The sequence below is a fragment of the Mastigoproctus giganteus genome, chromosome 11, assembly GCF_048544385.1.
Source record: "Mastigoproctus giganteus isolate SK-2022 chromosome 11, ASM4854438v1, whole genome shotgun sequence".
In the NCBI taxonomy this organism is placed as follows: domain Eukaryota; kingdom Metazoa; phylum Arthropoda; class Arachnida; order Uropygi; family Thelyphonidae; genus Mastigoproctus; species Mastigoproctus giganteus.
Window position 1 is genome coordinate 125566197 of NC_143585.1, and position 13341 is coordinate 125579537.

At 37.4% G+C, this 13341-nt stretch overlaps 1 protein-coding gene across 1 annotated transcript in view; it reads right to left on the reverse strand.

Moving 5' to 3' along the window:
• Window positions 1-13341, reverse strand: part of LOC150078417 (coiled-coil domain-containing protein 125-like) — a 253546-nt gene that overhangs the window by 112287 nt on the left and 127918 nt on the right. The window lies entirely within an intron of this gene.

Genomic DNA, 13341 nt, shown 5'->3' on the forward strand with positions numbered 1-13341 from the left:
ACCCACTAGAAACAGATTCACTGAATATTGCATCAAATTTCAATCGTAGAAAGTTTTTTGCTTCTTTATTCCTATTAAATTTGCAATCAAATGTTCTCCAAAAAGCAGCTTCACCAAATTTAGCTTTTATGTAATTTTGAAAATACAATAGATTTAATTGGGGAAAATAAAAATTTCTTTCGTAAAAATTTTGAAACTTGCCTCGTTTAGACTCTTCATTCAGTGCTTGCGGGAGTGACGCATAGTATTGTGCCTTTGTTATCTTCAATATGTTTATTTAAAATTGTCGGTGATATAAATTCCTACTAATTAATATTTATCACTCTTAATGTCTAAGATGAAATCAAATGTATGGAATTATTTTGCTTGAAAAAGCAAAGATGAAGAACAATGTTCGAAATGTCAGAAGATAATGAAGTCGTCTGGAGGAACTACATCATCTTTGATGTTGCATTTAACAAAATGCATCAGATTGACATTAAACAAGATAACAGTGAATCTCCCGTAAAAATGGTAAGAACATTAGAAACTTTATCGTTAAAAAATCTATGGAAGAAGGAATTTTAAAATTAGCTGCTTTAGATGGATTTTCTTTTAATTCAATTGCCAAGAGTGAGTTTATACAATCAAGCCTTCACCTTCAGAGAAATAAATACGATAAATTACCACCAGCCTCAGTGAATGGAATTAAAAATATGGTTCTGAATTATTATAAAACTAAGAAAGAAGAACTCATTCAGCATTTCAAAAATTCATTGGCTTTGGGTGCACGGTATTCATTGACTCTAGACGAATATACGTCTATACAAAATAAAAGGTATATGAATATAAATGTGCATTCAAAAGACAATCATTGGTCGTTAGGGCTTATTGAGATTAATGGTTCACTTGATAGCAGAAGAACTGAGCAAATTGTGAATGGACACTTGAAGGAATTTGGTTTAAACTTGGATGAGGATATTGTTGCCTGCACCACCGATGGAGCAGCAATGATGATTAAGTTTGGCAAGCAAATTATGCCTAATCATCAACAATGTATAGCCCATTGTATACATCTGTCAGTTATAGATGTACTTTATGAAAAAGCAATCAATTATGGTGCCACAGTCTCTGAGTCTCCCAAAGACAATGAAGAAAATGAAAATAATGAAGAAAGCAGTGATGATGAAGAAGTTGAAGAAAGACAGCAAGGCATGCTTTATCAAACCGACTTTACCAATGAGCTCATTTATTTCTTCAATCCAATGGCCAATATTGCACAAACTATTAACAAAGTCAGAAAAATTTGCAAGCTTTTTCGAAAATCGCCTACCAAAAATGACATTATAAAATTTTGTTAAAGCAAAATTTAATGGGAAAGAATATAAACTTATATTAGATTGCAAGGCTAGATGGGATAGCACATTCTATATGATTGAGAGATTTTTGAAATTGAAAAATTGCATTCCAAATGCTCTATGTGCAGTACTGTCAACTGAAGCTGTCTGACGATGACTGGAAAACACTTGAATTGCTATGTGAAAATTTGCAACCAGTTGAAATGATTCTGAAGGCTATAACCTCAGAAGATACAGACTTACTTAAAGCAGAGTCTTCAATAGAATTTCTGCTTGCTAAGCTTGATACAGCAGAAAACCCATTTGCTTTAAATGGTTTTATAGTTTTAAAATTTGTTTTAAAGTTTCATCAAAGCCTTTTGCAGCGTTACAATGCAAGACGAAATTGCCAAACTGTGGCTTTGCTGAGCTATCTACACAACCACAAAAAGTTTAGGAAAGAAGATTCAGGTTCAAGAACTTTTGATTTTCCAAGTAAGCAAGTTTTGAAAAAGCATGCTGAAGAGATTATTTGCAAAACATTCCGAAGGAGTCTTAGCGCTGAATGAAGAAACTGAAAATAAATTAACTGTTCTTTTAGAAGAAAATAAAGACTCGTCTAGTTCCGATGTTGGAGATACACTCATGCGAGCATATGATAGTGTAATAAAGAGATTAACTGAAGAGCCTTCAAAATATCCTTGTGAATTGGAAATCAGCAAATAATTTAAAATTTTGGAGGCAACTAGCAGTAGAAGTGAAAAGCTGGAGAAAGTTTATAGAGCACTGCTGACCATTAAACCAACAAGTGTCCAATCTGAGAGAGTGTTTTCTATCACTGGTCTCTTTAACACAAAAATAAGGTCAAGTCTATCAGGAAAAATGCTTAATATACTGTGTTTTTTAAAGGATCATTTTCAGAAAAAAGCTGAGCAATAAATAGTAAAGTAATTTCCCAAGCTGTTTTTTTCACATTATTTTTATTTATTTATTATTATAGGGCTTATTATTTTTTTGTTTACTATACGAGAAGATAGTTTTTATTCAAAGGATTTGAATACAATTTGTAATTTTGTATAATCTCAAGCTGGTTACTTTTTTTGGAGCATTTTAATTTTTTTTATTTTTTTTTTACTATAAGAGGTGATAGATTTTGTTTAAAAGATTTGATTACGATTTGTACAATCTACCCAAGATAAAATAAATACCTGTGTTATAAGCTTTTATTTTCCCTAAGTCTGAGAAAATCGGTTATAAAACCGGTTGTAAGAGTAAACTTCAGTTAAACTCGGTTCTGAAATTTCTCGGTTTTATGCAAGCCCTAGTGTGAACACAGAAGGGGTTGCAAGATAATAGGTAGACTAATTTCCCAATGACGACTAATAACGCTGGTTCTTGTTGCTTATTTACAGCTTGCAAAATATCTGTTTATACCTATTCTAGTTATTACTTAAATTTTATGACTTCTGGTTGATTTGGGGTTTTTTTTTTTTTTTTTAATTTGGCGTCTTGAAATGTCCCAGTTAATCCAATCCCAGTAAATCGAGAGTCTGCTGTACTATTATTACTGTATTTAATGTTGGTAATGTCTTACTGTGTGTGTTTAATTTATCAATTAAACTTTATTATACATATGTATGTACAAGAAAATCACGTTATACGGTCTTGGAACGTATCCCTCGCGGATATGGGGATCATACTGTATACAGAAATGACAGCCAGAATGGGGGGGGGTATTCTCTTAGTTAAGAATTGTATTAATTCTAAGGCAATGCATTCAATTGACATGAGCAGCCAGTGCAATATTGAATCAGTTTGGTGTGACATAAGCACAAGGAAAAACAAATGAGAGTAGGAGTGTGTTATTGATCTAATAACTGTGATGAATATGGCAAACAACTACACAGAAAAATAGTAAGCCAGTAAATCAGAATGTCTTACAATGGGTGATTTTAACTTTCCAGATACTGACTGGAACTTGTGGATTGGTAACTCACACAGTAACACTATTTTGTGGATTTACTGGACGAGTGTTTTCTACATCAGCATATTTCACAGCACCTATACCATCTCAAAGAAGGCAGACTCCAGAAACCCTACAGGCTTCCATCCTATCATGTTTGATTGAGGATTTTTTTGGTGCATCGGCATCTATGACCATAGTGCGCAAGTGCTGTTATGCACCTACCACAAGATCCTTGTCAAAAGGATGACTATTATCAAGTTAGACTTTCAGCAACGGACTTTCCTTCCAGCAGACGGTGTTGCAGAGAATGTCTTCCTACTGCAGACTATCTTGGATACATCTAAAGCAAAAAGGAAAATTCTACATTTGGCTTCAACAGATATTCAGAAGATCTTCGACAGGTATTATATACTGCAATAGTTAACGCATTGAAGAGAAAACTTCCAAAGTCCTTCATAGAGTATGTTATGTTGTTTCAACAATCATTAATCTACCAGTATGAGGTTTTCTAGTCAGTGTGAGGTCTTTACCCCACTAATGGGGTGAAACAGGGTGACCTTTTGCCACCTTTGCTTTTTAACCTGGTATTAGATGCCTATTTTCAGATCTACCAGAGCATATTGGGTTTGCTCTTGGATTTTCCAGGATCAATTCAATCGCAATCACTGATGACTTCATTCTGGCTGCAGAACTTCAATGCCTTTTGGAGTGGACTTCTGCTTTCTGTAACAAAAGAGGTTTAAGGATTAATATGGAGAAGTCCTGGATCCTGTCACTGGATGCTTCAGGGCATGAAAAGTAAGTGGGTAGAGTCTCGAAGCTTCTTGATCAGAGAATTGAGACTTACTCTGGAACTACCACCAGTGGTAGTGATCATAATAACTAAAGTAAGAGACATATACTTATGATTGCAACATATCTAAATGTCTCTGGAAAACAGCATCTATTGAGGTACCCGATCTTGTAGTAGAAACAACATACGCAGCTGCTGGGGGCACCCAACAATGGAATGTAGTGAAAATGCATGACAAAAAGAGAAATTGTTGACAAATATTTGTATTGTTGCAGCCACATGACAAATACTTGTATAGTTATAATCATACTTACTGCAGTAGTAACTGCAGGAAGTATGATCATGATGTCATACTATTCAAAAATTCTAAAAAGTTAGAACTTGAGATATCGTATCGGTCATGAAAAATGCATCATGCACTCTAATTACACTACTAGTCGGTGCTTGGCATAGACTAGTGGTGTGAGTGTGGGAAGTGCCTCTGGCGGACAACACGGATTATGTCACTTCCGTGACTGATCAGATTTACTTGGTAGGTACCCCTAAAGATGTTTCACATCAAAAAGTCAGTAAAACTGCATTAAAAAATTCACAGCTCACCACTGATCAAACCCCCACAAAACTCAGTGATAAAAGACATTGTGTCAAATTCATTAAAGTATAAGACTAAATCTCGACAATGATATAACTTAAAACCATGACGGTGAAATGAAACTACTTTATTCATAAAGTAGTTTCATTTTACCATCATGGTTTAGATAAAATTGTTAGCTGTTATAGGCTTCAATACTTTTCATTGATCTGTAACTTCATTATTCATCAAACTTGGAATCCTCTTTATGGAGTATTTTTTTAATGATATATACACATTGAAGTCTTCTGTGATTGTTTTAAAGGTATACCATAATTCAATTGTATTCGCTCTCTGTGAGATATCTACCCAGTTAACAGAAGCCATGTAGCACCTTAAGCCATTGTAATTTCCTTTCCTAAAATTATAACCCATTCCTTTGCCTTTAAATACTGCTACCTCTTTTCATCATCCACCATAGAACTCCGTGATATTCCCTGCTGATTTTGCCAGCAAGGAAAATCAGGTCCCTGCTGGCAAAATTCCTGTATATCACTGACAGAACCTCACTGTTATTCTGTTGTATAAGGCTGCATTTAAAGTACAGCATATGGGTTTGGAAGCCACATTTTAGAAAGGACATAGCTCTGTTGCAGTGGGTACAGAGAAGAAAAACATGATTAACGAAAGATGCAAAAAGATACTCTCACTGAGAAAGATTTCAGTTCTGCAAATTGCAGAACTCAATGCAGCCAGAGGTAACTATTGTAAAAGCAAACTTCCACCTGGTGTTGTGGATAGTTTCAATAAATTTAAAGGAGGAAAGAGAAATTTAAGTGGGTAGTTTTTTTTTTTGCTAATCCTGCATAAGCTTACTTCCATGCATCATTTTGCTTATTAATGCATACTAAGGTTACGCTGTGCCTTTGTGAATAGGGAATGTTCACCTCTTCTGCTGCTTATTTAATATAATTGGGCATATTCTGTCAACCCTGGATGCCTTAATAACTTTTAGCCTACACAACTTCTCTTCCACTTTCTTCTCAGTTATCACAAAATCATTTACCTCCCATGTTATAACTGTATACTTCTTGTATCCACATCCCTAAAACTTTCATGCATGAATGTAGATGTGTGACAAAGACTATTCAGTTGTCTGAAAACTGAATAGAATCATCAATAGTTATGTCATTTGTATCTAGTGTGCCAATGTAGTTTATCTCTTTCCTTTTAGTTAACATAAGCAAAGAATTCTTTGTTATTTTTCTCTGCATTTTCATTCTCAGCCTAAGACTTCTCATAATCTATCTTAGTTTGTTTAACCCTCTTGGTGATTTCATTGCAGATCAGTTTATATTTACTGTAAGGAGTCTGTGTTCTCTGATAATTTTTAATCATCCCATATCTCTTTCTTCAATGTCACTAACCTCATAAATTCATCTGAAAAACATTTAGGTCTAAACCTCAAACAGCATCTCTTAGTGTGTAAAAAAGCTCAATATGTTGTACAATTAATTCTCTGGACATTTAGAAATTTACAGTTGGTAACATCATTAGTTGGTCTCATTGAAAAGAATTTAAAAACTATATGTAACCATATGTAACTATATGTAGTCATCTTTACAAAACCAAAATCCCTTCCCTTTACCCTTGACGATAGTTATATATTTTAAAAAATCCCACATCAACAGAATATGATCACTACCACCTAGTGGTTCCCCTATCTAGAAATTTTAAATGCATGAAGAGTCACTGCTGATAATCATATCAAGAATTTTGCTTTCTCATATCACATCTTTGTAATGCTGGTGTAGAAAATCATCATCCAATAAATCTAGAAAATTTCTGCTTCTGCATGAGTGACTAACCCACAAGTTCCAGTTAATATTTTTAAGTTCCCCATTATTAGACATTCTGATTTACTGGCTCATTCTATTTGTCTGTGTAGTTGTTCATTATACTTATCAGAATCATTTGGGCTATAACAGATGCATATTCTCATTTTTCTTTTCCCAGTTCTTATTTAATACCATGCAAACTCAACATTACACTAGCTATCAACTGGATGCATTGCCTTAGAATCTATATCCTTCTAAACCAAGAGCACACAACTCTTCCCCTCCTGTACTGATGTCTGTCCTTTCTGTACCCTCACTGGTAGCACAATGGTTATAATCACCATCCTCCCACACCAGGTAGAAAAGTCTTCGGCTCAAATCCTGTTAATGACATGAGGAGTTTTTGATTTTTTTTTTTTTTCCTTTTGACCAGAGGACACAAAATTTATGGACATAACACACATGATTGGATAACATTGTTGTGTGATAACCCTAATATTACAGTTTTTTTTTTTTTTTATGCACACTGTACCTACTGTATTCAAATTCCCCATGTCTAAGTGGCACCATGTTTCTGATATCCCTACAACATCCAAATTGGATGATTTAATCAATACTCCCAATTGATCAAATTTGTTTATTATACTACACTGAAAGGCCAGAATTCATGGGATACCTGGTTCCTGGGCCACACAATGCTGTCACCCCTCTCGCTAGTGGATGAACCCACTGCTTGGCAGATATACTGTATAGGTACGCTGCATTCACATAGATGGTAATTCGATGTCAATATGAATAAACGTTGTGAGTTAACAGACTTTGAAAAAGGGATGATAGTGGGTGCCGACGCATGGGCCACTCTATCACGGAGGTGTTACATAAATTCCACTATCCCCGTTCAACAGTATCAAGAGTGTACGGAAATACGCCATTTTCGAAATAGCATCTCATCGTGGACAGTGCTGTAGGTGGAAAAAGGTGGTGGGTGAATATGGCCGTCGACATCTGTCTAGCATTGTTTCAGCCAACCGGAGATTGACACAAATCACCACTGACTTCAACGAGGGAGGTGCCAGAATCATTTCCACCAAACCCATCAGGCGATCATTAGCCGCAATAGGACTCCCATTGCTAACACCATGACACAGGACTCTATGCCTCAACTGGGCGAAAGAACATCAGCAATGACCTTGGATGACTGGAGACGGGTCTCCTGGTCCAATGAGTCCCATTTCCAGTTATTTCCAGTAGACAGGAGGGTACGTATCCGATGGAAATTGCACAAATCTAAGCACCCGTCATGTCAACAGGAACTGTTCGGGCAGGTGGATGAACAGTAATGGTCTGGGGCACGTTCAACCTGCACACATTGGGACCTCTGGTACGTCTAGACACATCTCTTAACGGTTCAGGTTACATGTCCATCCTTGCGGACCATCTGCATCCCTTCATGGTCATTGTGCACCCACAGGGCAATAGACTATTCCAGTAAGACAATGCGCCTCCCCACAGAACCGTGGTGACTAGAACATAGTTCTAAGAGCATTCCGCAGATTTTACCACCACGGAATTGCCTCCCTGTTCAACGGACATGAACCCTGTGGAGCATCAAAGGTGGGACTATCCATTACAAGGTTGGTATCCCATGATTTCTGTCCACTCAGTGCACTAGCATTAGCGTATATACACCTGTTTTTGCTCTTAATAACAGTAACGTAGCCCATTATTTGCTTATCCCATGCGGATCCTCAGCTGGCCTTATAATTCCTGACACCCAGTTTTCCAGGTTACTGCATGTCTCAAAATAAGCAGTGCAAGAATCGATTTCACTTCTGCTTCTGGCTACTGTTAATCTGTTTCTGTGCATCCCTTGAAACTAGCAATTTTCTGATCTACCTAATGCTACCTTGAGAACATCAGCAAATATCCTAGCACCCAGTCAGTTGCTATTACCTCCGTCTAATGCTTTGTGTACATATCTAAAACCCTGCAATTAAATAATTCATTATTTATTATTGATGCCTGCTTTGGAAAATCTGTAGGTTAAATTTGTTGATGTTTTGTCTGTTTGTCAGATTTGTCCATTTTTCTAAACACAGCAGCAGCATTAAAAATAGGTGGTGCTCAATTTAGGAGGTTTGACTGTTAGTTAGTTATTTGGTTTTTAGGAGCATTAGCAACTAAGGCCATATTGCTCTGGGATATGCGGTGGTCATTCCCCGACCTTTCCGCATCCTCCGTATTTGGTGGTGACGGGCTCGAACCCCGGTCTAATCAAGAAGCGTGTGCTACGCGCTGCTGCTCCTTCCCACCTGGCTACGGAGGCACCGAGGTTTAAATGTGTGCACGCATGCACGTGAGTGTATGTGTTTTGACATAAAGTTAACCTATAACACACAAAATGATCCAAAATATTTAAAATCTTATACCTGAATTAATATGAATAATGTATATGTTTAATTTATTAAACATATACATTTTATACAAATATATATTGTTGCTCATCTTTTAAAACCCAAGAATTTGTTGTTCTTCAAATAAAAACAGTTAATGGAATTTGTAGGTAGGTTCCTGAATTTACAATTTGGGATTGTCGATTTCTTATACTAAGGGCACTCCCATATTGAACATCGTTTACAATACTAAACAGGCAACAGGGGTGTGCCTTGGCTTATTCACATACTGTAAGTAGAGCCAACAAGGTACACATATAGCATCAATAAGAGCAATATTATGTTGCCACCTCTGCCTGCAAGTTTTTGATATGTGACACCTACATAAAAGAGTAACTCTTAAAAATCCAAGAATCTGTTGTTCTTCAGATAAAAACAGTTCATAGAATTTGCTGTGAAATATATTTCTGGGTTTACATTTTGAGACTGTCAATTTCTAATAATGTATGCAATTCTGTATTGAGGCATCGTTTACAATACTAAACATTTGGGGTATAAGGCTAAACAGGCAACAAGGAATGGTTTGGCTTGTTACATACAAAGCCAATCACATACACTGATAACATAAAAGCAATATTATATTGTCACCTCTGCCTCTAAGTTTTTTTTTTTTTTTTGGCTGATGCTATATAAGCTTGCTTTCTTGTATCACATGCCTCTGCTAATGCTAAAAGTTTTTGTTATTGGATGACCCATAAAAAAAAGTACAGTACATGCTTATCCCTTTTTTTACGGTTCTTGCTTTATAGTTCACTGTGTGTGGTGTAATAAAATGACAATGTACTTTTTATGTCATTTTATTAACAGACATAAAAAACAGACATAATTAAATTAAAAAGTTCATAAAGCATTATTATTAGTAAGGAACACAAATTACAACCTACACAACTAAAAAAAAAAAAAAAGCAATAATTTAATTATCAATGATAATTTCAGAAAGAGTTACAAATTTCCATCCTCAGTGTGACTTGAGGATATTCAGGATTTCACACTGCCTTTATATTGCTATCGTAATCAAGAGTGACATTGCAGTTCCACCTGAGAAACACCTGACACAAAACACCAAGAATTCAACATAAACAAAGTATGTTTTTAGAGATGAATGAAAACTGTTCAGTTGGGTGTTGGGGGTACAAGTGTGAAGTATGTTGTTAACACGAGACTTCAGATGGAAGTCTGAAGTCTCGTGAAGATGGAAGTCTGAAGTTCAAACTATGTGAAGAGGTAGGTCAATGCTATATTGGGTTCAGGAGGGGGAAAAAATCACTAGAAGTTAATACAGAAAACCGACACATTTTTTTGTTTGTTTTAGGGGCTTTAAGGCGCAAGGGCAGCAAAGGCCATAATGGGCCTAACTATGGTGATATTAAGATACATAGTTCTATCTGTATAGATGATATTCAAAAATTTATATCGTGTTGTATAGTTTTATCTGTTTGAGGAAATCAAAAATTTTGGTCACATGTGGTGTGTCTGCTAGTAAGTCAGAAATACTGAGAGAGGTGTTCATCGTGGGAAATGAGATAAGCATAGCTTGTCGCTCAGTACTGTACTTGGGACAATCAATAAGTAGATGGTGGACAGTGAGCTGAGTGTTGCAGTTTGTACACAGTGGTGGGTCAGTGGCGGGTCAGTGGCTGCAAGCAATAAAGATGTGTCAGGTGTGTGTGGCCTATCCTTAATCGGGCTAATACGACTTCTTCTTGTCGGTTCTCGCGTATACTAGATCTCCATGGGTTTAGATCTTTTTTTATGCAAAGTAGCTTATTGTTGGCTTGATTCTGCCAGATATGTTGCCATTGTTCAAGGCATCGTTTATTTATAATGTACTTATAGTCAGATGTAGGTGTAGTGAAGGATTGGTCTATAGGATCGGTAGCAGTTTTGGCAGCTAGGTCAGCCTGTTCGTTTCCAGAAATGCCAGCGTGACCAGGGATCCAACATAACAGAACTTGTTGTTTCTTCTGGTTTAATTTAGTCAGAGTATTCCAGATCTGTCTAAGTAAGGGGTTATCATTTTTTGTATTGTGTTGTATAGCTTGGATAGCACTAATGGAGTCGGTATAAATAATGCTGTGCAGTCTAGTTCTTAAGAGTGTGTAGTTTAATGCTATGTGGATGGCACAGAGTTCTGCAGTATAGCTGCTACATTCAGTAGGGAGTTTTTTGGACAAAGTGATGTTAGGAAATACTGCTGCTGCACCAACATGCTTTTCAGTTTTAGATCCATCTGTATAGATCGGTGTGTACTGGCCATGCTGGGTTCTCAGTGTGGCAAGTATTTGTAGCAAGTTCTGTTGGGACATGGTGTGTTTTCCCCAGGCTGTGAATGAAAAGTCACACGGCGGTATATGATACATCCATGGCGGGACTGCATGAGAGGCAGTAGGCTGTATCTTACTCAGGTCAATTTGCCAGTCAGCTTGTAGTGAGCGAAGACGTATCCTGGTTGGTGGGTTTATAGATGGGTAAGCTCTATAAAGGTTTTCCCATTTAGGATAGAAAACACCGTTCCAAGTGGGGTGGTTTGGATGTCCTTTGAGTTTTGCGGCATAATTTAATAAAAGCATTTGTCTCCGTAGCTGTAAGGGTGTTTCATGCGCTTCGGTATATAGGCTCTGAACCGGTGATGTACGGTACGCCCCCAGTGCAAGATGAAGAGCACTGTGGTGTACAGGAGCAAGCCAACGTAATGCACTTGGTCTAGCAGAGCTATATACAACAGAACCATAATCCAGACAAGACCTTATTAGTGCACGGTAGAGATGTAGCAGCGTGTAACGGTCAGCTCCCCACGTTGTGCCAGATAGAACTCTTAAAATGTTAAGCTTTTTAAGACAGTTAGTCCGTAGCGTTTTAATATGATCAAGGAAAGTGAGTTTTTGGTCGAATATCACACCCAGAAAGCGGACACTAGGGACCGCTGGTATGACTTGATTTTCTAGTCTAAGTTCCGGATGTTGGTGTAGGTTACGCTTCCTACAGAAGTGTATCCCAACTGTTTTTTGGTGTGAGAGACGAAATCCATTGTTTTGGGACCATTTAGCTATTTTGTTGATGGCACATTGCAACTGCCTTTCTATCATTCGCATGTTAGGCGAATGGCAGGCGATACTGAAGTCATCAGCGTACAGGGTAGTGGATATTGTTTGTGGTAGGTCGTGTGTTATTGAATTCATTATTATACTAAAGAGAGTGGCACTTAGCACTGACCCTTGTGGTATTCCTTCTTCCTGGATGAATTTTGAAGATAAGTGGTTGTGAACTTTAACTTGAAATGAGCAGCAATGCAGGAAGTTTCTGATAAACTGTGGTAGGTGTCCGCGAAATCCCAGATCGTATAGGGTTCGCATAATACCATATCTCCAAGAAGTGTCAAAAGCTTTTTCGATGTCAAAGAAGACCATTGCAAGATGTTCTTTTCGGACGAAAGCATCACGAATGTTTATTTCTGTCTTGACCAAAAGGTCAAAAGTGGATCTACCTTCCCGGAAACCACATTGCACAGGATTTAGGAGATCATTTTGAGCTAGAAACCAGGTTAGTCGGGCATTTACCATTTTTTCCATGACCTTGCTCATACAGCTAGTGAGTGGAGTGGGTCGATAATGTTGCGGATTTGTAGGGTCTTTGCCTGGTTTTGGAAAAGCCAGAATGAACGCATGATGCCATTTGTCGGGGAATGTGTTTTCTTTGAATATTCTGTTGTAGAGGAGTAACAGAGTCTTGAGAGCCGGTTCGGTGAGTTTTGCTATCATGATGTAGTGGATTCCATCTGGCCCTGCTGCACTGAGTTTAGTAGATGATAGAGCATGATGCAACTCTGACATTGTGAAAGGGAGATTGTAAGCAGAAAATGATGCTGTTTCAAAATTGATACGGTTTTTTTCAGCTTGTGCTTTGTGTGCCTGAAAATATTGCGAATATGATGTCGCAGCTGATATATTCATGAAAGCTCTACCCAGGGTGTTTGCAATCTCCTCAGGTTTTGTGATATCATGGCCATTGACAGTGAGCATGGGACAGTTGACACGTGGGTGTTTTGCGTACATCCGATGTATTTTTGCCCATATTGTTTGAGTTTTTGTCGTGCTTGTGATTGTGGACGCGAAGCGTCTCCATGCTTCCCTTCTGCTAGTCTGCCTGACTCGTTTTGCCTTTGCTCTTGCCTGTTTAAAGCGGATGAGGTTTTCTGTTGTTGGAAACTTCCTGAAGATATTCCGTGCTTTGTTCTTCTGTTTTTTAGCTGCACTACATTCATCATTCCACCACACTTTTGAGTTGGCCGATATTTTTGTGGATTGTTTCGAAATTGCTTTGTCTGCTGCCTGCAGTATTTGATTAGATATGTATTCTACTGCCAGGTTTATGGGTGTTTGTTGGATCTGGTTTTCTTCTAGTATT